Here is an 11,565-nt window from a genome sequence, read left to right as displayed (position 1 = left end):
TATATATATATGGAGCTGCTAGAATGAAAACCACCCCGAGTTGTAAGAACCGCGAGAACCACACCATCCGGGTCGCCGTTTACCATGATTTTTTTTACAACTAGATGTGTAAATTATAAACACATCCGTAAAAAAAAAAATTTAAACGCCCCCCCGAGGGGGTAGTTTTTTACACCACAAGTTTGGTAAAAAAAAAAGAAAAAAGAAAAAAAAAATAAAAACACCAAACTTGTGGTGTAAAAAACTACCCCCTCGGGGGGGGGGGGGGGGCGTTTAAAATTTTTTTTTACGGATGTGTTTATAATTTACACATCTAGTTGTAAAAAAAAATCGTGGTAAACGGCGACCCGGATGGTGTGGTTCTCGCGGTTCTTACAACTCGGGGTGGTTTTCATTCTAGCAGCCCCTTATATATATATATGAGTAAATTACAAAAACCTCCTTTATGTTTACATCAAATTGCAAACTATGTTCTTTATCTTCAAAATATGCAAGAAACGTACTCGATGTTTACAAACCCTTGCGTGTTATGTCCTTTAGCCATAACTCAGTTAGTTTTCATGTTTAAATCTGACCAAGTGGACCCCACATAAGGGTATTTTGATCATTTCACCCTAAATACTAAAAAATAAAAGAGTAAAATGCCATTTTAGTCCTTGTGGTTTGTGCCATTTTGCCAGTTTAGTCCAAAGGTTTCATTTTTCACCTGTGGGTCCAAAAAGGTTTCACCGTTGCCATTTTAGTCCATTGGGTTAACTTCATTCATTTTTTCTATTAACAAGAAGGGCAATTCGGTCATTTTATATGGTGGAATTGCCCTTCTTGTTAACAGAATTACATATGAAATGACCGAATTGCCCTTCTCGTTAACAAAAAAAATGGATGAAGTTAACCCAGTGGACTAAAATGGCAACGATGAAACCTTTTTAGACCTACATGTGAAAAATGAAACCTTTGAACTAACTGGCAAAATTACCCAAACCACAGGGACTAAAATGACATTAACTCAAAATAAAAATAAAAAAAGAATTAATCAGATTCTCTCTCTCTCTCTCTCTCTCTCTAAAAATCCATCATCAAACCCAAAATTAACACTCACAACCCCAAATCAACAGCAAAACAACCCCAAACCATAACAGCCATAACTCCAATTTCAAAATCTCCAACTCAAATAGGTTGCTCTGCTTTTCGCTCATCCCTACCATTATACTCACATCGAACCGATTTCTTCCAAGTGAGAGGAACTTCAACCTTGCAACCTTGCAAAAATATCAAGAACTAGACCTGAAAACCTATTTCGTTCAAGATCAAGTACATTTAACAAGCTACATTTTTCAATTTCAGTTGGAACTACTCCAGATATCAAATTGCTGGCCACACAAGCTCCACTAAATTCCACAAACTTCCAATTTCAGCCGGTTTCACTACCGCTACTAACGTCTCCGAAAAGGACAAGAAAAACATGTGGAACATCAAAGAAGATACCAGCGTTGATGAGCTGTTAGCGATGCTAGGTTACAAAGTGAAATTAGCTAATATGGTTGATGTTGCTCAGAAGATTAGCTGATATGGTTGATGTTGCTTCTGATTCCGTGCATTATAATCCTTCTGATTTGAACTCGTGGCTTGAATATGTGATCTGTGAGCTTAATCCTTCACCTGAACTTGTTATCATTGACGATTCGTTTGTTAACGATTCCGATCTACAAGCTATGAGTTATCTTCCGGCGAAGAAAGTAAAACCTAATTCTTCTTCTTCTTCTTCAATGGTTTCTGGTTCTATAAACCTAATTCGCTTATTTCATAGAGAGAGAGAGAGAGAGAGAGTTGAGAGAGAAAGAGAATCTAATTTATTCTTTTTTATATTTTTAACTTTTTAGTATTTAGGGTAAAATTACCAAAATACCCTCATGTGGGATCCCTTTGGTTAGATCTAATCATGAAAACTAACTGAATTAAGGTCAAAGGATGTAAGATGCAAGGATATAGTTTGCAATTTGGTGTCAACATAAAGGTCTATTTTTGTTATTTACTCCCTCTCTATGTATATATAACATAAAATACACTCTTTAGTTTTTTTCCATGATTATCATTAAATAGTGAATTTCACACGTATTATGAGTTATGTAACATTGATTGTGTACTAAATCAATTTAATCTTTCCATCTATACTTTCTATAAAAGGAGAAATCCCAATGACATAAGAAAAGCTGATGTGTCAGCAGGAGAGGCTATCCAACAATGCTTTTCTTATGACATCAACGATGAGGTGGCAACCATAGAGGGAGCATAGTGACATCATAATTCAAAGATCTGCCATGAAACCATTGCCCACTTTCAAATTTCAAAGGTCTGGCCCACATTCAATTATCAAACCACTGATGTTCATTCAAAATTAAAACCACTGATGTTTCGTTAAAATGGGAGGGTAATTTGAAATTTAAAACTTATAGGGATATGTAAGTTGCATTTAATGTCACCAGAGCTTCAGTTCTTCTCTCTCTCAAATATAAATTCAAACTCAAATCCAAATCCCATCATAATTTCAAAAACCCATTTGAATCTCTCTGTCTACTCTCTCTCAACTCTCTATCTCTAAAATTGTAGATAGAGAGAAGAGGATGAAGACGACAGAGGCGTTGCATTTAACATCGATTTGAATGTTATGCAGACCAACGGTAGTTTAAAAATAGATATTTTTTTGATTTTTTCTTTTTTATAATCGTTAATACACTTTGTAATCACTTCTTCTTCTTCTTCTTCGTTATTTCTTGAGCTTTGTTACATGTTTTACAGATTGAAGTTTCTTCAAATCGTCATCTTCTCCAATGCTTCCATCGATTCTTCTCTAACTAAATCTGGTAACAATCCGTGACCTAATTTCTTTCATGATTCTATGAAATTTGTTTGATATGTTTGTAGCTTTTGATTTTGTCTTTGATTTGTTATTGTTTATTCAGATGCTTGCATTGGTGTACCATGTGATTACGAGTAGATTGATTTTGATATGTTTGTAAAAGGACAAATCCCAATGATATAAGAAAAGCTGGTGATGTCTATTTGTTCATCATGTTTAACATCGATTTGAATATTATGCAGACCAATGGTAGTTTAAAAATAGATATTTTTTAATTTTTTTCTTTTTATCACAAACTGAAGGTTTGTATGCTAAATGTTCTTCAGGTAGATCTTACTTGATTTGTTATTTGGTGTGGAAGTCTTGAGTTCGTTGGCCGAACTCCGAAATGTAATTAAGGTTATAAAATGTATCTCAACTTTATTGATGAAGAGGTAATGTCTGTTTGTGTTTAAAAATAGATGTATATGTGGTTAAAATAAATCATGATTCTATGAAATTTGTTTGATATGTTTGTAGCTTTTGATTTTTTCTTTGATTTGTTGTTGTTTATTCAGATGCTTGCATTGTTGTACCATGTGATTACGAGTAGATTGATTTTCAGTTGGTATATTGGTGGAATGACAACAAGTCCAGGTTATGCTTCAAGCTCTCTTGATCTCTTTGGAGGCGGATAGGTGGCTTTGGGAGGTCTGAAAAACAGAATTGATAAATTTAGAGAAAATGGGGTTGACAGATGATAACCCAACAATTGAGTATCTCATTCTACAGCTTCGATAAATTCAAGGGTATTCTGAAATAATGCTTCCTAGATTTTTGAAGACCGGCAAATGTCCAAAGAAGCATCACTGTGGACATTTGTCGGTCTTCAAAAATCAAGGAAGCATTATTTCAGAATACCATTGAATTTATCGGAGCTGTCGAATGAGATCCTCCACTGTTGGGTTATCATCTTTCAAACCCATTTTCCCTAAATTTATTGATTCTGTTTTCAACAGGGATGTAATGCAATGATTCCTCTCAATTGAATAGACGGACACTTGCTTCCTCTCAAATGGTTATGGAGTGGTTATAACAGCTGATCACACTTAGGACTGTTATAACTAACCACTGCTGCTTATAAAGACTGATGGACGTAAAGACTGATGAGACCTATCCACTGTTGAAGATAAAGCCCTGTTAAAGACAGGCACTTATGTACCTAAGGCCTGATCAACCGAAGGAAAACCACTACTCAGTAACAGCAGTAGTTCAGCATCTACAGCGGATTCAACATCAGTATTTATGTAACAGTGTTTAGTGTATCAGTGTTTAGTTATATACAAAGATCTCGAGACAAAGCCTAGAGTTTATGTATATACAATCTCCCCATGTTGATTCGATTAATGGTATGTTGATTTGATTAATGTTATGTTAAGTAATTGCTACCATTTGAATATTATTGTTATTATATTATCATCTGTTGATCATGGTCTGTTAAAGCACTGCTGTTAAACATTCTCTATTGAACTGCATCATCTGTTAGTCCATAGCAGAGGTTCTCTTTGGCAGACCTTTGCTTGAAGCAGATCTGGGTGTTTATCAGCAGATGTTCATCATGATGCGTGTGTAAACAGATGTTTGAAATCCTCTGTTGAACTGCATCATCTGTTAAGGCACAGCAGATGTTAGCAATCTATACTGTGGAATGATCAGCATATGTTATGTTTGGCAGACCTTTGTTTCAACAGCAGATGTCAAAATTTTTAAAGATTGTATCATCTGTTAAGTAACAGCAGATGTTAGCTTTATGATGCTTTTGTATTCATATTCAGCAGCAGAGGTTGTGTTTATCAGCAGAGGTTATTTGCTATAACAGTCTTTGTGTTTATCAGCAGAGGTTGTTTGGAATAACAGACTTTGCTTGAATAGATTTTCTGTTTGACAGAGCTTTATCTAAATAGAGGTTGAGTGCATAAATTTGTTTGTAGTCAGAGGTTAATTCAAGTGAAGTTATGACAATGATCACCCAAAAATTTGTTGAAGCCTTTTATGTGTCGATGACTGCCCATAAATTTGTTGAAGCCTTTTAAGAAAAGCGTTTTAAGTGTCGATGACTGTCCATGAATTTGTTGAAGCCTTTTAAGTATCCATGACTGCGCATAAATTTACAGGGTATAATTGAAGTTGTAATGTACCATGAAGAGCCAATTAAAATATATGGAGAATGTACAACAAAGGTTTAAGTTCATATAAATAACAAGATAAGCATACATGATTATAATTTAAATAGTCGTAAGTCGTAAGTTTTCAAAATATACAAGTTTGATACATCACCATCCCATAATTTATCTCAAATGAGATAATACCAACAACCACAACTATCTGTAGACTTTCTTTAAGATCAGCTTGGCTTTTTCTTCAGAGTAGACAAATTTGCATCTCATATTTCTGTAGATACCATTGGGCTTCGTGAACTTCTTGGTGAATTATAAGCCGCGTATCTAAATCCCTTGCCATGCTTCTCCCGTCGAAAGTCAATTACAGTGTCACCTCCATTCAGATTTTCAACTGTCATCTTTTTTGTTATATGAATCCTTGATAAAGACACTTCTTTCACATTCAGACGCTTAAAAATAAATATAAAATATCAATAATTAATTAGAAATACATAATTTATTTAAGTAAAGTAACAAAAAAAAAACAGCTTAATTGTAACAAACATTTAACATCCAAAGAATGAGGAATAATATATTAACTAAATAAACTTACAAAATGTTTGCTGCAGTACCATACAATTTGTAAGAGGTATACATCAGGATCAGCTTCATAATCTGAGACAGCGGCATCAAAATCTGCGTCGTCGATATCATCGGATGGTTCATTCGATACAACATAATCACTATCAGAATCTGTGTCATTGGATTCTTCATCATCCGACTGGTGATGCAGATCCTCGGTAATTGGAGCAACTTCTAAATTGGGTGAGGAAGTATCGTCTATCAGACTGTCATTGGATTTGGGTACAACAATCTCACATCCATTCAAATCAAAGGCAGTAAGCAGAAAGATGTAATCCGCTATGTATCTTAAAACAAGTACAATTCCTGTTTGCATACCCATGTAGTGTACAACCTTTTCCCATCCATCGGTTATAAAGTAACAATTCCGAAGAGGATCACGTTGAAGTAGCACATCAAAAGAGTCCCACTGATTCACATAGTTCTTAAATATCTCTTTAAGTTTACCAACTCCAATACTGACGTTGACTAACTCCTTGGGTATTAAAATACCAAAACTTACCAACACGTCCTTACAAACATCAGTAAAACTATGGGAGAATGAATCCATATATCCAAACTTCCTCTCAAACGATATTGATGTGAACATAGAAATCATGTTAGGATCTGAGTTTGGATTGATTGTGATTTGTGTTTGAATTAAGATGGAATTATGAGTGAGTTGTGCAGCGGAAATTAAATGGAACAAACTTTTCACAATCAAATAGAAGAAATGCTTTCAATCATACATTTTCAACATAGAATCAAATGATTAAATTTATTTCAAACTTTGATTACAATGCATGTATGATTCGCAAACTCCCCCTCAGCCCAAACTCAGTGTTTGTTCGTGCAGGAAGAAGATGATGAATGAGCTAAACAGAACAGTACAGAGTACTGTTCTATTTATAGGCACTTGCAAACCACTGAGCATCTAAGCTGACGTCACCATGAAAGTGACATCTAACCTCCTAACAAACTCTAACCTCTGATCTATACAAACACTGCTATGCTAACTACTGATATTACATTTCAATACATAAAACAAACATAAACTGCTGCTGCATCCTTCCACTGCTGTGAACCCAGCAGTACTTGTCATGATCAACAGTGCTTGAACCATGGCAGTAGATTAAGCAGCAGAGCTTTAGTTCTTCAATCAGACTTTGACTTGATCAGCAGTTGTAGGTCAGTAGTTTGTATAATCAGCAGATAGGAGGTCAGCAGATGTTGAAACCACTTCCAAGGGAAGAGACTTGCAACCAAACATCTGCTTATTCTGGATCAACTGCTCTGATCCAGTTTTGGCTTTCATTAGCTGTTCCTTTGGTAGGGTTCAATCCCAACAATCTCCCCCTGGAACAGATAATGCCAAAACTCTTCATTATTGTCGATCTTTATTGCCTCATCAGCAGTTCCCTTATTTGCCCTTTGAGTTGCAATTCAAAGGTTAAGGCATCTGTATCATCATCATCCCTGCTAAGTAGAAGATCAAGGAGATCCTGCAAATCTTCAAGACTCAGGCCAAGAGCTTGTTCCCTTATTAGTTTCTTCACTTCGCCATCAGACCTGAACACAGTCAATACGTGGGTCTGTTTATCAGTTTTCCACTTTAGTACTTTTGAGCCTGATGGGTTTCTTGGGAGATTTTTATTTGAAGAGGTATTTGGAGATGCAGGCCTATTCATGACTGGCTGAGCAGTACTTGCAGATTGTTCCAGTTCAGATTCTTCTTTCATCATTAACATAATGCCCTTTTTTACAATGGCATTTCCAGTAATTAGATCTTGAACTGTTTCAGCACCCAACTGGTTTTGATTCCTTCTTTTGTAGATGGCAGCACCAGTAGGAGCAATGGTTCTTTTGGCTTGCAGCTTTGGTGGTTGTTTTGAGACCTCTGCTTTGGAGTAGTCAGGTTTTTGTGGAGCTGTTGGATCTTTCTTCCTAAGTTCCTCCAACCTTTTATAGGTGGCCCTGACCCTCGCTTCTCCCCACTTTGACACAGAATTCCTTGACCCATATTCAGCAACTATCAGCTCCTCTTTCATTCTCTTCAACTCTAAGGTTTTGTCAGCTTCAAACTGTTTGAATTTTTCAGGGGGAGTCTGCTTGACCTTATTTTTGATCATTTCATGAATCCTGGCTACTTCTTTTTCAAGCTCAGGAATGGTCCAGTTTTTGTACATTTGTTTCTCCCCCTTGTATTTCTTGTAGGTCATGATATTATCAATGTAGTCTTTTCTCAGGGACTCATCTGCCCTTTCAGAGATTTGCTGACATACATTTTTGGCAAACTGCTCCATAGATCTGACCCGTGTGAGTAGAAACTGATAGTTTTGTTGGATTTCTCTATCAGATTTCCCATGTTTATTTTTGATTGAGATATCCTCTACCTGCTTGGCCTTGATTTTCAAATATTCTTCAATATTATTTGGCCTAGGATATCCTCCAATTGATGGCAAACTCCTTTTGGCAGGGTCATCCTCATAATAGAAAGATTTGATCTCTTCCCTAACTGCTATGAGTTCCAAAGGAAATAAAACACCTGCAGGAGGTAATGGCTTTTGGATTTGAGCTGAAGAGAGAGGAATGGGTTTTGGAATTGTGACAAGTGCTTGGGATTTTGAAGCTGTTGGTGGTGGTGATGGAGAATCATCATCTGATATGATAATCCTTCTCCTTTTTATTTTAGGAGAGGCAGATGATGTTTTGGGTGGAACAGTGGAGGTGATTTGAGTGGCAGTGGTTTGTGACTGACTAACAGTTGTTGAAACAACTGGTGTTTCAACCACTGTTGCCATTACAACAGATGTTTTAACATCTACTGTCTTCTGCTTTATGGCAGGAAATGATGGTGGAGATGTTGTTTTTGGTGGTGATAAGGCAGTGGAAGTGGTGTGTGTTGAGGTGGTGTGTGTTGAAGTGAGAGCAGATGTTGAAACAACTGAAGTACCAGCAGATGTTGGTATAACAGAAGTTGCAACAACTGTTTGGGTGGAGGTTTGATGTTGGTGGCTTTTGGACAGTGGTTTTGAAGTATGCTTTGGAAGATTGGATGGTGTGGACTTGGGTTTCCTTACTTTTCTAGTAAGATTTCTTTTTGGAACAGGATTTTGATCATCCTTTTCACCAGAACAACCCTGCTCATTCAGCTCCATGAAAGCTCTCTTCTCCTCATTCCACCTTGATAAATCCTTTGCCGCTCTATCCCTTTTTACACTTATGACACCATCATCAAGTGCATTCTGGGTAACATCAACCTTTTTGCTACCATCTGGCAAGGGTATGTTTCTGAGCATTACATCCTTTTCTGGATCAAGATACAACCCATTATCAATCCCTTTCCTTGTCCACTTCTTAAGTTTCTCCCCCTTTTTGGCATTATCTGAGGGGATGTCATCGATGAACAAAACTGTTGGAGGAACAGTGCCAGTGGTTGCCAATAGATGCGTTTTTAGAGCCTTGATGTCTGCTTGTGTGGTTTTGAAACTGGACTCCATCGCTTCTCTGAGCTCTTGAACATGTTTTTTTCATGCTGCTGCTCAGCCATCTGCTGGTGGAGAAATGGTTGAAAAAGATTCCAGAACTCATTTGTAACATCTGCTGATGGTGGAGCAGGTGCTTGAGGTGGAACAGCAGTGGATGGTACCATTTGAACTGTTAACAACTGTTGCAGCATTTCTTTGATTTCTACAACAGATGTATCTAGTTTTTCAACTCTTTCCGTCAATTCCTAGTACTTTAAACCATCACCCAATTTAATGGGATCATCTGATTTCCCACTAGCAGTGGTTTGATCAGATGTTGAGGTAGGGAGTGTACTCCAAACATCAACAACTGATGCCCTTGTTCTTGGTACTGGGGTCTTCTTCCTTCAAAACTTGATAATCTTTTGATGCAACCAGTGGTTAATACAAACTCAATAGCAGATAACAGAGGTGTTATGGAAGGAATTGCCTCCAAGGAAGTCTTATTGATGTAACCACTGTCCAAGTGTGAACCTGTAGGTTCAACACTTGTAGTAGCTGCTTCACTTGGATTACCACCAAGAGTTACTTGTAACTCAAGGGGTGTAACCTCCTCAGGTTGTGTTGGTGGGTTAGCAAAGATTGATACATCAGGCCCAGTCTTTTGTTGAGGTATATTCTCATGGACTGGTGATTGAGAAGGACTGGTTTGTACCAGGTTCAGATCAATTGCATCCAACAGTAGTTTGGTATTAGGTGGAATTAGGGATGTGAAGGTAGGTTTAGAAAGCGGAATTGCCCCGGGCATTGGGCTGTGGATAACGGAAACGAGTGCTTCCAGAGCATCATGATGTGGTGACCGTTGTTGTACAACCTGTTCTTTTTGTGAAGAGACAGGAGGAGTTTCGGCTAGGGTTTGAGATATTTTTACCAACTGCTGTGAGGAAGTAGCAGCAGTGGTTTGTTGTGACTTTTGTGCTGTCACAGGCAGTTGCTCTGGTATCTCATCCTCCAGAGTTGCCTTTTTGATGGGTTTAGGGGGTTTTTTGATTTTTCTTTTTTTTTTGTGGCTTTTTGGTGATTTTAGGTGTGGGTTTCAAGGTAGTTGTTTGGCTACCTTGATCACCTTGAGCAGTGGACTCAGCAGCAGATACCTGAGGAGCAGTGTTTGCTGCTAAAATCTGCTCAGGCACCTCTGCTTGTGTTTCGCAAGGTGTTAACATTCTTGTAAATGTTTCAGCAGTTAAGCTGTTTATTTGAAAAGATTCACCTTGGTTTATTACCGCAATATCATCCTTACTGAATTTTTTCTCAAAATAATAACTTAAAAATCTTGGAAACAGTAAGAATGATTTTGTTTCAACATTTTTAACCAAATCATTGAAAATTACCTTGGAATAGTTAAAATTTTCTTCTTGTAAAAAAACATATCCCAAGTTTTGAATTTTCATTGGTATTTCATTAAAAGAGGTGGTTTTATTTGAAACACACATGAGAAGGGTATGGAATAAAAATCTTATTGCAGGAGGGAAGAAACCTTTTTGTAAGGTATCCCTCTTCATCATTGTGTCTGCATACCCTCTCTCAATGAAGTCAATTTTTAACTCGTTTTTAGGGAAAGAATCTTTACCTTCCTGATCAGCGAGCTGAAAGACCTCAGATATGGATTGCGGTGTTATTTGAACTGCCTTTTTCTGCAGAGTAGAGTTAATGGCTATGACATTTTCACCTTGTTTTTCAAGGGTACAATTTTTCCAAAACTCTCTCTGAGTTTGCAGGTAAATGGGTGCATCAACGGTTAACAAAGTTTTGTACTTTGATGCGTTGATCATATCGAGGATGGAATCAAATGTATCGATGTGAAGAACTAGGGTTTACATGAATCACAAAATCAAGAATTGATAATAACAAACAATCATTAAACAATTACCTTCGATTGATTCTAGACAAAGAGAGGAAATCAAGAGTGATGAAGAGCTTGTGCCAATGATGAAGATGATGATTGCAAGAGAGGATTAGAGAATGTGAAAGTACGTGTTTTGATTCTTGGGTGATGATTAGTGAAATGGATTAGGGTTAAGAGTGATTAAAGTTTCACTATTAGCACTAAGCACCCTTAAGTATTATCTATCACATATTACATGCACAAGATATACAATTTACAGTTTCATCACCACATTCAAGTATTTGTCAAATCATTCATAAACCTTATCAAATCCAAAACGTATACAGTTACACAGCAAACCAATTGTGCAAGTAAACATTAAACAAGCAGTGAACGTGCAACAAATGCGAAAGTGTAATCTTGGAAACTCGAGTTGTCACATTATCTCCAACTTGAAAGAAATTTCGTCCCGAAATTTAGCATGCGGTTACTGAGGAAGCTAGGTAAGTTGTATCGTTTACTGGTTTTCCTGGGGTGTCACATCATCCCCCGTTGATTTGGAATTTCGTCCCAAAATTCTGCAGTAGTAGCTTCAGC

This window comes from Helianthus annuus, chromosome 17 (assembly GCF_002127325.2).
Source record: "Helianthus annuus cultivar XRQ/B chromosome 17, HanXRQr2.0-SUNRISE, whole genome shotgun sequence".
Classification (NCBI taxonomy): Eukaryota; Viridiplantae; Streptophyta; class Magnoliopsida; order Asterales; family Asteraceae; genus Helianthus; species Helianthus annuus.
The sequence above is the reverse complement of the archived record's forward strand: the minus strand, read 5'-3'. Positions refer to the sequence as shown.